The sequence below is a fragment of the Stenella coeruleoalba genome, assembly GCF_951394435.1.
Source record: "Stenella coeruleoalba genome assembly, chromosome: 7".
In the NCBI taxonomy this organism is placed as follows: Eukaryota; Metazoa; Chordata; class Mammalia; order Artiodactyla; family Delphinidae; genus Stenella; species Stenella coeruleoalba.
Window position 1 is genome coordinate 2,152,889 of NC_137153.1, and position 18,208 is coordinate 2,171,096.

The window sequence follows — 18,208 nt, forward strand, 5'->3', positions numbered from 1 at the left end:
ACAGCTATCGTCCAAAAATAGACTGAAGTAAGGCTGCCAAGAGGACTTGAAAGCGGGGCAGAATTGCAGGAAACCGATTTCAGGAGGTAGACTGGAATTGCATTGAAAGCATAGGAAAAGAGGCAGAACGTCCACAATGATGCACTTGGCCAAAAAGGGCGTATGCGTTTTTTCCTGAATATATTCAGGAAAAAACGCATACGCCCTTTTTGGCCAACCAAGCAAGCTTGCAAAGGAAATCTGCACTACAATGAAGTCTCACTTCCCCCCGGTCAAAAGGGCCATCTGAAAAAAGTGTAAAATCCAGAAAGGCAGGACAGGCCATGGAGAACTGGGAGCCTTGTTATGCTGATGGGCGGGATGTAAATTGCCAACAGACACTTGGGAGAAGTGTATAGTGTTTCCTGAAACATCTAAAAAACAAAGCAACAGAGCCTAGGGCACTTCCACTTATGGTCCTATAGCTTAGGGAAATTAAAATCAAAAAGACACAGCCACCCCAATGTTTGGAACGGCTCTGTTTACAAGAACCTCGTTTACAGTACAAGTTCAACATCGCAGAAAGTGAAAAATGGATAAAGAAGTTGTAGTATTCACTTACAAAGCAATATCACTCAGCAATGAAATCTGTGTCATCAGGCCCTTAGCATCACAATGAGTGGATTCAGGTATGATGATTCTAACTGAAATAAGTCACACAGAAAAAGAAACATCATAAGATATCACTAATACACGGAATGTAAACTTGGCTACACAGGAACTGAATTCCAAAACAGAACAGGGTCTCAAATTTAGAAAACCAACTTATGCTTGCTTAAGGGGAAAGGTGAGTTGGGGTGCTGCATAAAACCAGAGATTGAAATGAGCACAGATAAAGTTCCTTAAGCCAAATATGGAATAGACAAGAGCTACTCCTTGCTCAACGAAATGGACTCAACACCGCATATTAAACGCCTAAGAATGTACCTGACTAGTAAGTATCTTAAAACCTATGGATTGCTATGTCTCCGAAAGAGAATCAAGCATGTGTACAGGGGCATAAACGCAGCAGTGATAGGATTGGAGAGGTTCGGTGAGCAAATGAAGACCCTTTGAAGTCATATTGCATGGTACCCATTCCACGGGTTTCAACTACCCAGGTTTTAGGTATTCTTCCTTCAGCTAAAACATGCATGTGGAACCCAAGTATGATCAACCATGTGAACGGGAGACGTGTTCAAATATGTCTCAGTTTTCCTCCCCTGGTACTCGGGTGCAACATTCCAGACGCTTTACTAACACTCTCCCCACTTGGAGAGTCAGTCCCTTTAACCTCCTGTTTGGCCCAGTTTGCAATTTCTGCGGAAGATGAACAGGAATAGCGAGAACCAATGAGAGGCTAGCTGAAGGTGTCTGGACGGGCAAATTTAACTCTCATTTCCCACCAGGAAGAGGAAATAACCAAAGGCTCAGCGTGCCGTACCGGAACCAGATTAGGGCCTGAAGCCATCCTGCGGTGTTGCGGCCAGCTCAAAAGAAAGCGAGTTGAAGAAAGGAGCTCAGGGGCACTGTAATTCACAAACCTGCAGAGTTATAAATGACAGCTATCGTCCAAAAATAGACTGAAGTAAGGCTGCCAAGAGGACTTGAAAGCGGGGCAGAATTGCAGGAAACCGATTTCAGGAGGTAGACTGGAATTGCATTGAAAGCATAGGAAAAGAGGCAGAACGTCCACAATGATGCACTTGGCCAAAAAGGGCGTATGCGTTTTTTCCTGAATATATTCAGGAAAAAACGCATACGCCCTTTTTGGCCAACCAAGCAAGCTTGCAAAGGAAATCTGCACTACAATGAAGTCTCACTTCCCCCCGGTCAAAAGGGCCATCTGAAAAAAGTGTAAAATCCAGAAAGGCAGGACAGGCCATGGAGAACTGGGAGCCTTGTTATGCTGATGGGCGGGATGTAAATTGCCAACAACCACTCGGGAGAAGTGTATGGTGTTTCCTGAAACATCTAAAAAACAAAGCAACAGAACCTAGGGCACTTCCACTTATGGTCCTATAGCTTAGGGAAATTAAAATCAAAAAGACACAGCCACCCCAAAGTTTGGAACGGCTCCGTTTACAAGAACCTCGTTTACAGTACAAGTTCAACATCGCAGAAAGTGAAAAATGGATAAAGAAGTTGTGGTATTTACTTACAAAGCAATATCACTCAGCAATGAAATCTGTGTCATCAGGCCCTTAGCAGCACAATGAGTGGATTCAGGTATGATGATTCTAACTGAAGTAAGTCACACAGAAAAAGAAACATCATAAGATATCAGTAATACACGGAATGTAAACTTGGCTACACAGGAACTGAATTACAGAACAGAACAGGGTCTCAAATTTAGAAAACCAACTTATGCTTGCTTAAGGGTAAAGGTGAGTTGGGGTGCGGCATAAAACCAGAGATTGAAATGAGCACAGATAAAGTTCCTTAAGTCAAATATGGAATAGACAAGAGTTACTCCTTGCTCAACGAAATGGACTCAACACCGCATATTAAACGCCTAAGAATGTACCTGACTAGTAAGTATCTTAAAACCTATGGATTGCTATGTCTCCGAAAGAGAATCAAGCATGTGTACAGGGGCATAAACGCAGCAGTGATAGGATTGGAGAGGTTCGGTGAACAAATGAAGACCCTTTGAAGTCATATTGCATGGTACCCATTCCACGGGTTTCAACTACCCAGGTTTTAGGTATTCTTCCTTCAGCTAAAACATGCATGTGGAACCCAAGTATGATCAACCATGTGAACGGGAGACGTGTTCAAATATGTCTCAGTTTTCCTCCCCTGGTACTCGGGTGCAACATTCCAGACGCTTTACTAACACTCTCCCCACTTGGAGAGTCAGCGCCTTTAACCTCCTGTTTGGCCCAGTTTGCAATTTCTGCGGAAGATGAACAGGAATAGCGAGAACCAATGAGAGGCTAGCTGGAGGTGTCTGGACGGGCAAATTTAACTCTCATTTCCCACCAGGAAGAGGAAATAACCAAAGGCTCAGCGTGCCGTACCGGAACCAGATTAGGGCCAGAAGCCATCCTGCGGTGTAGCAGCCAGGTCACAAGAAAGCGAGTTGAAGAAAGGAGCTCAGGGGCACTGTAATTCACAAACCTGCAGAGTTATAAATGACAGCTATCGTCCAAAAATAGACTGAAGTAAGGCTGCCAAGAGGACTTGAAAGCGGGGCAGAATTGCAGGAAACCGATTTCAGGAGGTAGACTGGAATTGCATTGAAAGCATAGGAAAAGAGGCAGAACGTCCACAATGATGCACTTGGCCAAAAAGGGCGTATGCGTTTTTTCCTGAATATATTCAGGAAAAAACGCATACGTCCTTTTTGGCCAACCAAGCAAGCTTGCAAAGGAAATCTGCACTACAATGAAGTCTCACTTCCCCCCGGTCAAAAGGGCCATCTGAAAAAAGTGTAAAATCCAGAAAGGCAGGACAGGCCATGGAGAACTGGGAGCCTTGTTATGCTGATGGGCGGGATGTAAATTGCCAACAACCACTCGGGAGAAGTGTATGGTGTTTCCTGAAACATCTAAAAAACAAAGCAACAGAACCTAGGGCACTTCCACTTATGGTCCTATAGCTTAGGGAAATTAAAATCAAAAAGACACAGCCACCCCAAAGTTTGGAACGGCTCCGTTTACAAGAACCTCGTTTACAGTACAAGTTGAACATCGCAGAAAGTGAAAAATGGAGAAAGAATTTGTGGTATTTACTTACAAAGCAATATCACTCAGCAATGAAATCTGTGTCATCAGGCCCTTAGCAGCACAATGAGTGGATTCAGGTATGATGATTCTAACTGAAATAAGTCACACAGAAAAAGAAACATCATAAGATATCAGTAATACACGGAATGTAAACTTGGCTACACAGGAACTGAAATACAGAACAGAACAGGGTCTCAAAATTAGAACACCAACTTATGCTTGCTTAAGGGTAAAGGTGAGTTGGGGTGCGGCATAAAACCAGAGATTGAAATGAGCACAGATAAAATTCCTTAAGTCAAATATGGAATAGACAAGAGCTACTCCTTGCTCAACGAAATGGACTCAACACCGCATATTAAACGCCTAAGAATGTACCTGACTAGTAAGTATCTTAAAACCTATGGATTGCTATGTCTCTGAAAGAGAATCAAGCATGTGTACAGGGGCATAAACGCAGCAGTGATAGGATTGGAGAGGTTCGGTGAACAAATGAAGACCCTTTGAAGTCATATTGCATGGTACCCATTCCACGGGTTTCAACTACCCAGGTTTTAGGTATTCTTCCTTCAGCTGAAACATGCATGTGGAACCCAAGTATGATCAACCATGTGAACGGGAGACGTGTTTAAATATGTCTCAGTTTTCCTCCCCTGGTACTCGGGTGCAACATTCCAGACGCTTTACTAACACTCTCCCCACTTGGAGAGTCAGCGCCTTTAACCTCCTGTTTGGCCCAGTTTGCAATTTCTGCGGAAGATGAACAGGAATAGCGAGAACCAATGAGAGGCTAGCTAGAGGTGTCTGGACGGGCAAATTTAACTCTCATTTCCCACCAGGAAGAGGAAATAACCAAAGGCTCAGCGTGCCGTACCGGAACCAGATTAGGGCCAGAAGCCATCCTGCGGTGTAGAAGCCAGGTCACAAGAAAGCGAGTTGAAGAAAGGAGCTCAGGGGCACTGTAATTCACAAACCTGCAGAGTTATAAATGACAGCTATCGTCCAAAAATAGACTGAAGTAAGGCTGCCAAGAGGACTTGAAAGCGGGGCAGAATTGCAGGAAACCGATTTCAGGAGGTAGACTGGAATTGCATTGAAAGCATAGGAAAAGAGGCAGAACGTCCACAATGATGCACTTGGCCAAAAAGGGCGTATGCGTTTTTTCCTGAATATATTCAGGAAAAAACGCATACGCACTTTTTGGCCAACCAAGCAAGCTTGCAAAGGAAATCTGCACTACAATGAAGTCTCACTTCCCCCCGGTCAAAAGGGCCATCTGAAAAAAGTGTAAAATCCAGAAAACAGGACAGGCCATGGAGAACTGGGAGCCTTGTTATGCTGATGGGCGGGATGTAAATTGCCAACAACCACTCGGGAGAAGTGTATGGTGTTTCCTGAAACATCTAAAAAACAAAGCAACAGAACCTAGGGCACTTCCACTTATGGTCCTATAGCTTAGGGAAATTAAAATCAAAAAGACACAGCCACCCCAAAGTTTGGAACGGCTCTGTTTACAAGAACCTCGTTTACAGTACAAGTTGAACATCGCAGAAAGTGAAAAATGGAGAAAGAATTTGTGGTATTTACTTACAAAGCAATATCACTCAGCAATGAAATCTGTGTCATCAGGCCCTTAGCAGCACAATGAGTGGATTCAGGTATGATGATTCTAACTGAAATAAGTCACACAGAAAAAGAAACATCATAAGATATCAGTAATACACGGAATGTAAACTTGGCTACACAGGAACTGAAATACAGAACAGAACAGGGTCTCAAAATTAGAACACCAACTTATGCTTGCTTAAGGGTAAAGGTGAGTTGGGGTGCTGCATAAAACCAGAGATTGAAATGAGCACAGATAAAGTTCCTTAAGTCAAATATGGAATAGACAAGAGCTACTCCTTGCTCAATGAAATGGACTCAACACCGCATATTAAACACCTAAGAATGTACCTGACTAGTAAGTATCTTAAAACCTATGGATTGCTATGTCTCCGAAAGAGAATCAAGCATGTGTACAGGGGCATAAACGCAGCAGTGATAGGATTGGAGAGGTTCGGTGAGCAAATGAAGACCCTTTGAAGTCATATTGCATGGTACCCATTCCACGGGTTTCAACTCTCCAGGTTTAAGGTATTCTTCCTTCAGCAAAAACATGCATGTGGAACCTAGAGTATGATCAACCATGTGATCGGGAGACGTGTTCAAATATGTCTCAGTTTTCCTCCCCTGGTACTCGGGTGCAACATTCCAGACGCTTTACTAACACTCTCCCCACTTGGAGAGTCAGTCCCTTTAACCTCCTGTTTGGCCCAGTTTGCAATTTCTGCGGAAGATGAACAGGAATAGCGAGAACCAATGAGAGGCTAGCTGGAGGTGTCTGGATGGGCAAATTTAACTCTCATTTCCCACCAGGAAGAGGAATTAACCAAAGGCTCAGCGTGCCGTGCCGGAAATAGATTAGGGCCTGAAGCCATCCTGCGGTGTTGCGGCCAGGTCACAAGAAAGCGAGTTGAAGAAAGGAGCTCAGGGGCACTGTAATTCACAAACCTGCAGAGTTATAAATGACAGCTATCGTCCAAAAATAGACTGAAGTAAGGCTGCCAAGAGGACTTGAAAGCGGGGCAGAATTGCAGGAAACCGATTTCAGGAGGTAGACTGGAATTGCATTGAAAGCATAGGAAAAGAGGCAGAACGTCCACAATGATGCACTTGGCCAAAAAGGGCGTATGCGTTTTTTCCTGAATATATTCAGGAAAAAACGCATACGCCCTTTTTGGCCAACCAAGCAAGCTTGCAAAGGAAATCTGCACTACAATGAAGTCTCACTTCCCCCCGGTCAAAAGGGCCATCTGAAAAAAGTGTAAAATCCAGAAAGGCAGGACAGGCCATGGAGAACTGGGAGCCTTGTTATGCTGATGGGCGGGATGTAAATTGCCAACAGACACTCTGGAGAAGTGTATGGTGTTTCCTGAAACACCTAAAAAACAAAGCAACAGAGCCTAGGGCACTTCCACTTATGGTCCTATAGCTTAGGGAAATTAAAATCAAAAAGACACAGCCACCCCAAAGTTTGGGACGCCTCTGTTTACAAGAACCTCGTTTACAGTACAAGTTGAACATCGCAGAAAGTGAAATATGGATAAAGAAGTTGTGGTATTTACTTACAAAGCAATATCACTCAGCAATGAAATCTGTGTCATCAGGCCCTTAGCAGCACAATGAGTGGATTCAGGTATGATGATTCTAACTGAAGTAAGTCACACAGAAAAAGAAACATCATAAGATATCAGTAATACACGGAATGTAAACTTGGCTACACAGGAATTGAATTACAGAACAGAACAGGGTCTCAAATTTAGAAAACCAACTTATTCTTGCTTAAGGGTAAAGGTGAGTGGGGGTGCTGCATAAAACCAGAGATTGAAATGAGCACAGATAAAATTCCTTAAGCCAAATATGGAATAGACAAGAGCTACTCCTTGCTCAACGAAATGGACTCAACACCACATATTAAACGCCTAAGAATGTACCTGACTAGTAAGTATCTTAAAACCTATGGATTGCTATGTCTCTGAAAGAGAATCAAACATGTGTACAGGGGCATAAACGCAGCAGTGATAGGATTGGAGAGGTTCGGTGAGCAAATGAAGACCCTTTGAAGTCATATTGCATGGTACCCATTCCACGGGTTTCAACTACCCAGGTTTAAGGTATTCTTCCTTCAGCTAAAACATGCATGTGGAACCTAGAGTATGATCAACCATGTGAACGGGAGACGTGTTCAAATATGTCTCAGTTTTCCTCCCCTGGTACTCGGGTGCAACATTCCAGACGCTTTACTAACACTCTCCCCACTTGGAGAGTCAGTCCCTTTAACCTCCTGTTTGGCCCAGTTTGGAATTTCTGCGGAAGATGAACAGGAATAGCGAGAACCAATGAGAGGCTAGCTGGAGGTGTCTGGACAGGCAAATTTAACTCTCATTTCCCACCAGGAAGAGGAATTAACCAAAGGCTCAGCATGCCGGGCCGGAACAAGATTAGGGCCTGAAGCCATCCTGCGGTGTTGCGGCCAGGTCACAAGAAAGCGAGTTGAAGAAAGGAGCTCAGGGGCACTGTAATTCACAAACCTGCAGAGTTATAAATGACAGCTATCGTCCAAAAATAGACTGAAGTAAGGCTGCCAAGAGGACTTGAAAGCGGGGCAGAATTGCAGGAAACAGATTTCAGGAGGTAGACTGGAATTGCATTGAAAGCATAGGAAAAGAGGCAGAACGTCCACAATGATGCACTTGGCCAAAAAGGGCATATGCGTTTTTTCCTGAATATATTCAGGAAAAAACGCATACGCCCTTTTTGGCCAACCAAGCAAGCTTGCAAAGGAAATCTGCACTACAATGAAGTTTCACTTCCCCCCGGTCAAAAGGGCCATCTGAAAACAGTGTAAAATCCAGAAAGGCAGGACAGGCCATGGAGAACTGGGAGCCTTGTTATGCTGATGGGCGGGATGTAAATTGCCAACAACCACTCGGGAGAAGTGTATGGTGTTTCCTGAAACATCTAAAAAACAAAGCAACAGAGCCTAGGGCACTTCCACTTATGGTCCTATAGCTTAGGGAAATTAAAATCAAAAAGACACAGCCACCCCAAAGTTTGGAACGGCTCTGTTTACAAGAACCTCGTTTACAGTACAAGTTCAACATCGCAGAAAGTGAAAAATGGAGAAAGAAGTTGTGGTATTTACTTACAAAGCAATATCACTCAGCAATGAAATCTGTGTCATCAGGCACTTAGTAGCACAATGAGTGGATTCAGGTATGATGATTCTAACTGAAATAAGTCACACAGAAAAAGAAACATCATAAGATATCAGTAATACACGGAATGTAAACTTGGCTACACAGGAACTGAATTACAGAACAGAACAGGGTCTCAAATTTAGAAAACCAACTTATGCTTGCTTAAGGGGAAAGGTGAGTTGGGGTGCTGCATAAAACCAGAGATTGAAATGAGCACAGATAAAGTTCCTTAAGCCAAATATGGAATAGACAAGAGCTACTCCTTGCTCAACGAAATGGACTCAACACCGCATATTAAACGCCTAAGAATGTACCTGACTAGTAAGTATCTTAAAACCTATGGATTGCTATGTCTCCGAAAGAGAATCAAGCATGTGTACAGGGGCATAAACGCAGCAGTGATAGGATTGGAGAGGTTCGGTGAGCAAATGAAGACCCTTTGAAGTCATATTGCATGGTACCCATTCCACGGGTTTCAACTACCCAGGTTTTAGGTATTCTTCCTTCAGCTAAAACATGCATGTGGAACCCAGAGTATGATCAACCATGTGATCGGGAGACGTGTTCAAATATGTCTCAGTTTTCGTACCCTGGTACTCGGGTGCAACATTCCAGACGCTTTACTAACACTCTCCCCACTTGGAGAGTCAGCACCTTTAACCTCCTGTTTGGCCCAGTTTGCAATTTCTGCGGAAGATGAACAGGAATAGCGAGAACCAATGAGAGACTAGCTGGAGGTGTCTGGACGGGCAAATTTAACTCTCATTTCCCACCAGGAAGAGGAATTAACCAAAGGCTCAGCGTGCCGTGCCGGAACCAGATTAGGGCCTGAAGCCATCCTGCGGTGTTGCGGGCAGCTCACAAGAAAGCGAGTTGAAGAAAGGAGCTCAGGGGCACTGTAATTCACAAACCTGCAGACTTATAAATGACAGCTATTGTCCAAAAATAGACTGAAGTAAGGCTGCCCAGAGGACTTGAAAGCGGGGCAGAATTGCAGGAAACCGATTTCAGGAGGTAGACTGGAATTGCATTGAAAGCATAGGAAAAGAGGCAGAACGTCCACAATGATGCACTTGGCCAAAAAGGGCGTATGCGTTTTTTCCTGAATATATTCAGGAAAAAACGCATACGCCCTTTTTGGCCAACCAAGCAAGCTTGCAAAGGAAATCTGCACTACAATGAAGTCTCACTTCCCCCCGGTCAAAAGGGCCATCTGAAAAAAGTGTAAAATCCAGAAAGGCAGGACAGGCCATGGAGAACTGGGAGCCTTGTTATGCTGATGGGCGGGATGTAAATTGCCAACAGACACTCGGGAGAAGTGTATGGTGTTTCCTGAAACATCTAAAAAACAAAGCAACAGAGCCTAGGGCAATTCCACTTATGGTCCTATAGCTTAGGGAAATTAAAATCAAAAAGACACAGCCACCCCAAAGTTTGGGACGCCTCCGTTTACAAGAACCCCGTTTACCGTACAAGTTCAATATCACAGAAAGTGAAAAATGGATAAAGAACTTGTGGTACTTACGTACAATGCAGTATCACTCAGCAATGAAATCTATGTCATCAGGCCCGTAGCAGCATAATGAGTGGATTCAGGTACGATGATTCTAACTGAAATAAGTCACACAGAAAAAGAAACATCATAAGATATCAGTAATACACGGAATGTAAACTTGGCTACACAGGATCTGCATTCCAAAACAGAACAGGGTCTCAAATTTAGAAAACCAACTTATGCTTGCTTAAGGGGAAAGGTGAGTTGGGGTGCTGCATAAAACCAGAGATTGAAATGAGCACAGATAAAGTTCCTTAAGCCAAATATGGAATAGACAAGAGCTACTCCTTGCTCAACGAAATGGACTCAAAACCCCATATTAAACGCCTAAGAATGTACCTGACTAGTAAGTATCTTAACACCTATGGATTGCTATGTCTCCAAAAGAGAATCAAGCATGTGTACAGGGGCATAAACGCAGCAGTGATAGGATTGGAGAGGTTCGGTGAGCAAATGAAGACCCTTTGAAGTCATATTGCATGGTACCCATTACACGGGTCTCAATTCTCCAGGTTTAAGGTATTCTTCCTTCAGCTAAAACATGCATGTGGAACCTAGAGTATGATCAACCATGTGATCGGGAGACGTGTTCAAATATGTCTCAGTTTTCCTCCCCTGGTACTCAGGTGCAACATTCCAGACGCTTTACTAACACTCTCCCCACTTGGAGAGTCAGTCCCTTTAACCTCCTGTTTGGCCCAGTTTGCAATTTCTGCGGAAGATGAACAGGAATAGCGAGAACCAATGAGAGGCTAGCTGGAGGTGTCTGGACGGGCAAATTTAACTCTCATTTCCCACCAGGAAGAGGAATTAACCAAAGGCTCACCATGCCGGGCCGGAACCAGATTAGGGCCTGAAGCCATCCTGCGGTGTTGCGGCCAGGTCACAAGAAAGCGAGTTGAAGAAAGGAGCTCAGGGGCACTGTAACTCACAAACCTGCAGAGTTATAAATGACAGCTATCGTCCAAAAATAGACTGAAGTAAGGCTGCCAAGAGGACTTGAAAGCGGGGCAGAATTGCAGGAAACCGATTTCAGGAGGTAGACTGGAATTGCATTGAAAGCATAGGAAAAGAGGCAGAACGTCCACAATGATGCACTTGGCCAAAAAGGGCGTATGCGTTTTTTCCTGAATATATTCAGGAAAAAACGCATACGCCCTTTTTGACCAACCAAGCAAGCTTGCAAAGGAAATCTGCACTACAATGAAGTCTCACTTCCCCCCGGTCAAAAGGGCCATCTGAAAAAAGTGTAAAATCCAGAAAGGCAACAGGCCATTGAGAACTGGGAGCCTTGTTATGCTGATGGGCGGGATGTAAATTGCCAACAACCACTCGGGAGAAGTGTATGGTGTTTCCTGAAACATCTAAAAAACAAAGCAACAGAACCTAGGGCACTTCCACTTATGGTCCTATAGCTTAGGGAAATTAAAATCAAAAAGACACAGCCACCCCAAAGTTTGGAACGGCTCTGTTTACACGAACCTCGTTTACAGTACAAGTTCAACATCGCAGAAAGTGAAAAATGGATAAAGAAGTTGTGCTATTCACTTACAAAGCAATATCACTCAGCAATGAAATCTATGTCATCAGGCCCGTAGCAGCACAATGAGTGGATTCAGGTATGATGATTCTAACTGAAGTAAGTCACACAGAAAAAGAAACATCATAAGATATCAGTAATACACGGAATGGAAACTTGGCTACACAGGAACTGAATTACAGAACAGAACAGGGTCTCAAATTTAGAAAACCAACTTATGCTTGCTTAAGGGGAAAGGTGAGTTGGGGTGCTGCATAAAACCAGAGATTGAAATGAGCACAGATAAAGTTCCTTAAGCCAAATATGGAATAGACAAGAGCTACTCCTTTCTCAATGAAATGGACTCAACACCGCATATTAAACGCCTAAGAATGTACCTGACTAGTAAGTATCTTAAAACCTATGGATTGCTATGTCTCCGAAGGGGAATCAAGCATGTGTACAGGGGCATAAACGCAGCAGTGATAGGATTGGAGAGGTTCGGTGAGCAAATGAAGACCCTTTGAAGTCATATTGCATGGTACCCATTCCACGGGTTTCAACTACCCAGGTTTTAGGTATTCTTCCTTCAGCTAAAACATGCATGTGGAACCCAGAGTATGATCAACCATGTGATCGGGAGACGTGTTCAAATATGTCTCAGTTTTCGTACCCTGGTACTCGGGTGCAAATTTCCAGACGCTTTACTAACACTCTCCCCACTTGGAGAGTCAGCGCCTTTAACCTCCTGTTTGGCCCAGTTTGCAATTTCTGCGGAAGATGAACAGGAATAGCGAGAACCAATGAGAGGCTAGCTGGAGGTGTCTGTACGGGCAAATTTAACTCTCATTTCCCACCAGGAAGAGGAAATAACCAAAGGCTCAGCGTGCCGTGCCGGAACCAGATTAGGGCCTGAAGCCATCCTGCGGTGTTGCGGCCAGCTCACAAGAAAGCGAGTTGAAGAAAGGAGCTCAGGGGCACTGTAATTCACAAACCTGCAGAGTTATAAATGACAGCTATCGTCCAAAAATAGACTGAAGTAAGGCTGCCAAGAGGACTTGAAAGCGGGGCAGAATTGCAGGAAACCGATTTCAGGAGGTAGACTGGAATTGCATTGAAAGCATAGGAAAAGAGGCAGAACGTCCACAATGATGCACTTGGCCAAAAAGGGCGTATGCGTTTTTTCCTGAATATATTCAGGAAAAAACGCATACGCCCTTTTTGGCCAACCAAGCAAGCTTGCAAAGGAAATCTGCACTACAATGAAGTCTCACTTCCCCCCGGTCAAAAGGGCCATCTGAAAAAAGTGTAAAATCCAGAAAGGCAGGACAGGCCATGGAGAACTGGGAGCCTTGTTATGCTGATGGGCGGGATGTAAATTGCCAACAACCACTCGGGAGAAGTGTATGGTGTTTCCTGAAACATCTAAAAAACAAAGCAACAGAACCTAGGGCACTTCCACTTATGGTCCTATAGCTTAGGGAAATTAAAATCAAAAAGACACAGCCACCCCAAAGTTTGAAACGGCTCTGTTTACAAGAACCTCGTTTACAGTACAAGTTCAACATCGCAGAAAGTGAAAAATGGATAAAGAAGTTGTGGTATTTACCTACCAAGCAATATCACTCAGCAATGAAATCTGTGTCATCAGGCCCTTAGCAGCACAATGAGTGGATTCAGGTATGATGATTCTAACTGAAATAAGTCACACAGAAAAAGTAACATCATAAGATATCAGTAATACACAGAATGTAAAAATGGCTACACAGGAACTGAATTACAGAACAGAACAGGGTCTCAAATTTAGAAAACCAACTTATGCTTGCTTAAGGGTAAAGGTGAGTTGGGGTGCTGCATAAAACCAGAGATTTAAATGAGCACAGATAAAGTTCCTTAAGTCAAATATGGAATAGACTAGAACTACTCCTTGCTCAACGAAATGGACTCAACACCGCATATTAAACGCCTAAGAATGTACCTGACTAGTAAGTATCTTAAAACCTATGGATTGCTATGTCTCCGAAAGAGAATCAAGCATGTGTACAGGGGCATAAACGCAGCAGTGATAGGATTGGAGAGGTTCGGTGAGCAAATGAAGACCCTTTGAATTCATATTGCATGGTACCCATTACACGTGTCTTAACTCTCCAGGTTTAAGGTATTCTTCCTTCAGCTAAAACATGCATGTGGAACCTAGAGTATGATCAACCATGCGATCGGGAGACGTGTTCAAATATGTCTCAGTTTTCGTACCCTGGTACTCGGGTGCAACATTCCAGACGCTTTACTAACACTCTCCCCACTTGGAGAGTCAGTCCCTTTAACCTCCTGTTTGGCCCAGTTTGCAATTTCTGCGGAAGATGAACAGGAATAGCGAGAACCAATGAGAGACTAGCTGGAGGTGTCTGGACAGGCAAATTTAACTCTCATTTCCCACCAGGAAGAGGAATTAACCAAAGGCTCAGCGTGCCGTGCCGGAACTAGATTAGGGCCTGAAGCCATCCTGCGGTGTTGCGGCCAGGTCACAAGAAAGCGAGTTGAAGAAAGGAGCTCAGGGGCACTGTAATTCACAAACCTGCAGAGTTATAAATGACAGCTATCGAGCAAAAATAGACTGAAGTAAGGCTGCCAAGAGGACTTGAAAGCGGGGCAGAATTGCAGGAAACCGATTTCAGGAGGTAGACTGGAATTGCATTGAAAGCATAGGAAAAGAGGCAGAACGTCCACAATGATGCACTTGGCCAAAAAGGGCGTATGTGTTTTTTCCTGAATATATTCAGGAAAAAACGCATACGCCCTTTTTGGCCAACCAAGCAAGCTTGCAAAGGAAATCTGCACTACAATGAAGTCTCACTTCCCCCTGGTCAAAAGGGCCATCTGAAAAAACTGTAAAATCCAGAAAGGCAGGACAGGCCATGGAGAACTGGGAGCCTTGTTATGCTGATGGGCGGGATGTAAATTGCCAACAACCACTCGGGAGAAGTGTATGGTGTTTCCTGAAACATCTAAAAAACAAAGCAACAGAGCCTAGGGCATTTCCACTTATGGTCCTATAGCTTAGGGAAATTAAAATCAAAAAGACACAGCCACCCCAAATTTGGGACTCCTCCGTTTACAAGAACCTCGTTTACCGTACAAGTTCAATATCACAGAAAGTGAAAAATGGATAAAGAACTTGTGGTACTTACGTACAATGCAGTATCACTCAGCAATGAAATCTATGTCATCAGGCCCGTAGCAGCATAATGAGTGGATTCAGGTACGATGATTCTAACTGAAATAAGTCACACAGAAAAAGAAACATCATAAGATATCACTAATACACGGAATGTAAACTTGGCTACACAGGAACTGCATTCCAAAACAGAACAGGGTCTCAAATTTAGAAAACCAACTTATGCTTGCTTAAGGGGAAAGGTGAGTTGGGGTGCTGCATAAAACCAGAGATTGAAATGAGCACAGATAAAGTTCCTTAAGCCAAATATGGAATAGACAAGAGCTACTCCTTGCTCAACCAAATGGATTCAAAACCCCATATTAAACGCCTAAGAATGTACCTGACTAGTAAGTATCTTAAAACCTATGGATTGCTATGTCTCCGAAAGAGAATCAAGCATGTGTACAGGGGCATAAACGCAGCAGTGATAGGATTGGAGAGGTTCGGTGAGCAAATGAAGACCCTTTGAAGTCATATTGCATGGTACCCATTCCACGGGTTTCAACTACCCAGGTTTTAGGTATTCTTCCTTCAGCTAAAACATGCATGTGGAACCCAGAGTATGATCAACCATGTGATCGGGAGACGTGTTCAAATATGTCTCAGTTTTCGTACCCTGGTACTCGGGTGCAAATTTCCAGACGCTTTACTAACACTCTCCCCACTTGGAGAGTCAGCGCCTTTAACCTCCTGTTTGGCCCAGTTTGCAATTTCTGCGGAAGATGAACAGGAATAGCGAGAACCAATGAGAGGCTAGCTGGAGGTGTCTGTACGGGCAAATTTAACTCTTATTTCCCACCAGGAAGAGGAAATAACCAAAGGCTCAGCGTGCCGTGCCGGAACCAGATTAGGGCCTGAAGCCATCCTGCGGTGTTGCGGCCAGCTCACAAGAAAGCGAGTTGAAGAAAGGAGCTCAGGGGCACTGTAATTCACAAACCTGCAGAGTTATAAATGACAGCTATCGTCCAAAAATAGACTGAAGTAAGGCTGCCAAGAGGACTTGAAAGCGGGGCAGAATTGCAGGAAACCGATTTCAGGAGGTAGACTGGAATTGCATTGAAAGCATAGGAAAAGAGGCAGAACGTCCACAATGATGCACTTGGCCAAAAAGGGCGTATGCGTTTTTTCCTGAATATATTCAGGAAAAAACGCATACGCCCTTTTTGGCCAACCAAGCAAGCTTGCAAAGGAAATCTGCACTACAATGAAGTCTCACTTCCCCCCGGTCAAAAGGGCCATCTGAAAAAAGTGTAAAATCCAGAAAGGCAGGACAGGCCATGGAGAACTGGGAGCCTTGTTATGCTGATGGGTGGGATGTAAATTGCCAACAACCACTCGGGAGAAGTGTATGGTGTTTCCTGAAACATCTAAAAAACAAAGCAACAGAACCTAGGGCACTTCCACTTATGGTCCTATAGCTTAGGGAAATTAAAATCAAAAAGACACAGCCACCCCAAAGTTTGAAACGGCTCTGTTTACAAGAACCTCGTTTACAGTACAAGTTCAACATCGCAGAAAGTGAAAAATGGATAAAGAAGTTGTGGTATTTACCTACCAAGCAATATCACTCAGCAATGAAATCTGTGTCATCAGGCCCTTAGCAGCACAATGAGTGGATTCAGGTATGATGATTCTAACTGAAATAAGTCACACAGAAAAAGTAACATCATAAGATATCAGTAATACACAGAATGTAAAAATGGCTACACAGGAACTGAATTACAGAACAGAACAGGGTCTCAAATTTAGAAAACCAACTTATGCTTGCTTAAGGGTAGGGGTGAGTTGGGGTGCTGCATAAAACCAGAGATTTAAATGAGCACAGATAAAGTTCCTTAAGTCAAATATGGAATAGACTAGAACTACTCCTTGCTCAACGAAATGGACTCAACACCGCATATTAAACGCCTAAGAATGTACCTGACTAGTAAGTATCTTAAAACCTATGGATTGCTATGTCTCCGAAAGAGAATCAAGCATGTGTACAGGGGCATAAACGCAGCAGTGATAGGATTGGAGAGGTTCGGTGAGCAAATGAAGACCCTTTGAATTCATATTGCATGGTACCCATTACACGTGTCTTAACTCTCCAGGTTTAAGGTATTCTTCCTTCAGCTAAAACATGCATGTGGAACCTAGAGTATGATCAACCATGCGATCGGGAGACGTGTTCAAATATGTCTCAGTTTTCGTACCCTGGTACTCGGGTGCAACATTCCAGACGCTTTACTAACACTCTCCCCACTTGGAGAGTCAGTCCCTTTAACCTCCTGTTTGGCCCAGTTTGCAATTTCTGCGGAAGATGAACAGGAATAGCGAGAACCAATGAGAGACTAGCTGGAGGTGTCTGGACAGGCAAATTTAACTCTCATTTCCCACCAGGAAGAGGAATTAACCAAAGGCTCAGCGTGCCGTGCCGGAACTAGATTAGGGCCTGAAGCCATCCTGCGGTGTTGCGGCCAGGTCACAAGAAAGCGAGTTGAAGAAAGGAGCTCAGGGGCACTGTAATTCACAAACCTGCAGAGTTATAAATGACAGCTATCGAGCAAAAATAGACTGAAGTAAGGCTGCCAAGAGGACTTGAAAGCGGGGCAGAATTGCAGGAAACCGATTTCAGGAGGTAGACTGGAATTGCATTGAAAGCATAGGAAAAGAGGCAGAACGTCCACAATGATGCACTTGGCCAAAAAGGGCGTATGTGTTTTTTCCTGAATATATTCAGGAAAAAACGCATACGCCCTTTTTGGCCAACCAAGCAAGCTTGCAAAGGAAATCTGCACTACAATGAAGTCTCACTTCCCCCCGGTCAAAAGGGCCATCTGAAAAAACTGTAAAATCCAGAAAGGCAGGACAGGCCATGGAGAACTGGGAGCCTTGTTATGCTGATGGGCGGGATGTAAATTGCCAACAACCACTCGGGAGAAGTGTATGGTGTTTCCTGAAACATCTAAAAAACAAAGCAACAGAGCCTAGGGCACTTCCACTTATGGTCCTATAGCTTAGGGAAATTAAAATCAAAAAGACACAGCCACCCCAAATTTGGGACTCCTCCGTTTACAAGAACCTCGTTTACCGTACAAGTTCAATATCACAGAAAGTGAAAAATGGATAAAGAACTTGTGGTACTTACGTACAATGCAGTATCACTCAGCAATGAAATCTATGTCATCAGGCCCGTAGCAGCATAATGAGTGGATTCAGGTACGATGATTCTAACTGAAATAAGTCACACAGAAAAAGAAACATCATAAGATATCACTAATACACGGAATGTAAACTTGGCTACACAGGAACTGCATTCCAAAACAGAACAGGGTCTCAAATTTAGAAAACCAACTTATGCTTGCTTAAGGGGAAAGGTGAGTTGGG

General features: G+C 43.8%; 1 long non-coding RNA gene across 7 annotated transcripts in view; it reads right to left on the reverse strand.

Moving 5' to 3' along the window:
- LOC307189637 overlaps window positions 1–18,208 on the reverse strand; it is a 2,307,304-nt gene that overhangs the window by 421,446 nt on the left and 1,867,650 nt on the right. The window contains exon 11 of one of the 7 annotated variants that reach the window (XR_013829236.1): window positions 8,495–8,575. The exons of the other annotated variants lie outside the window; for them this stretch is intronic. This is a non-coding gene — a long non-coding RNA (uncharacterized lncRNA). Of the gene's footprint in view, window positions 1–8,494; window positions 8,576–18,208 lie in introns of those variants that run through there. 7 annotated transcript variants of the gene reach the window in all.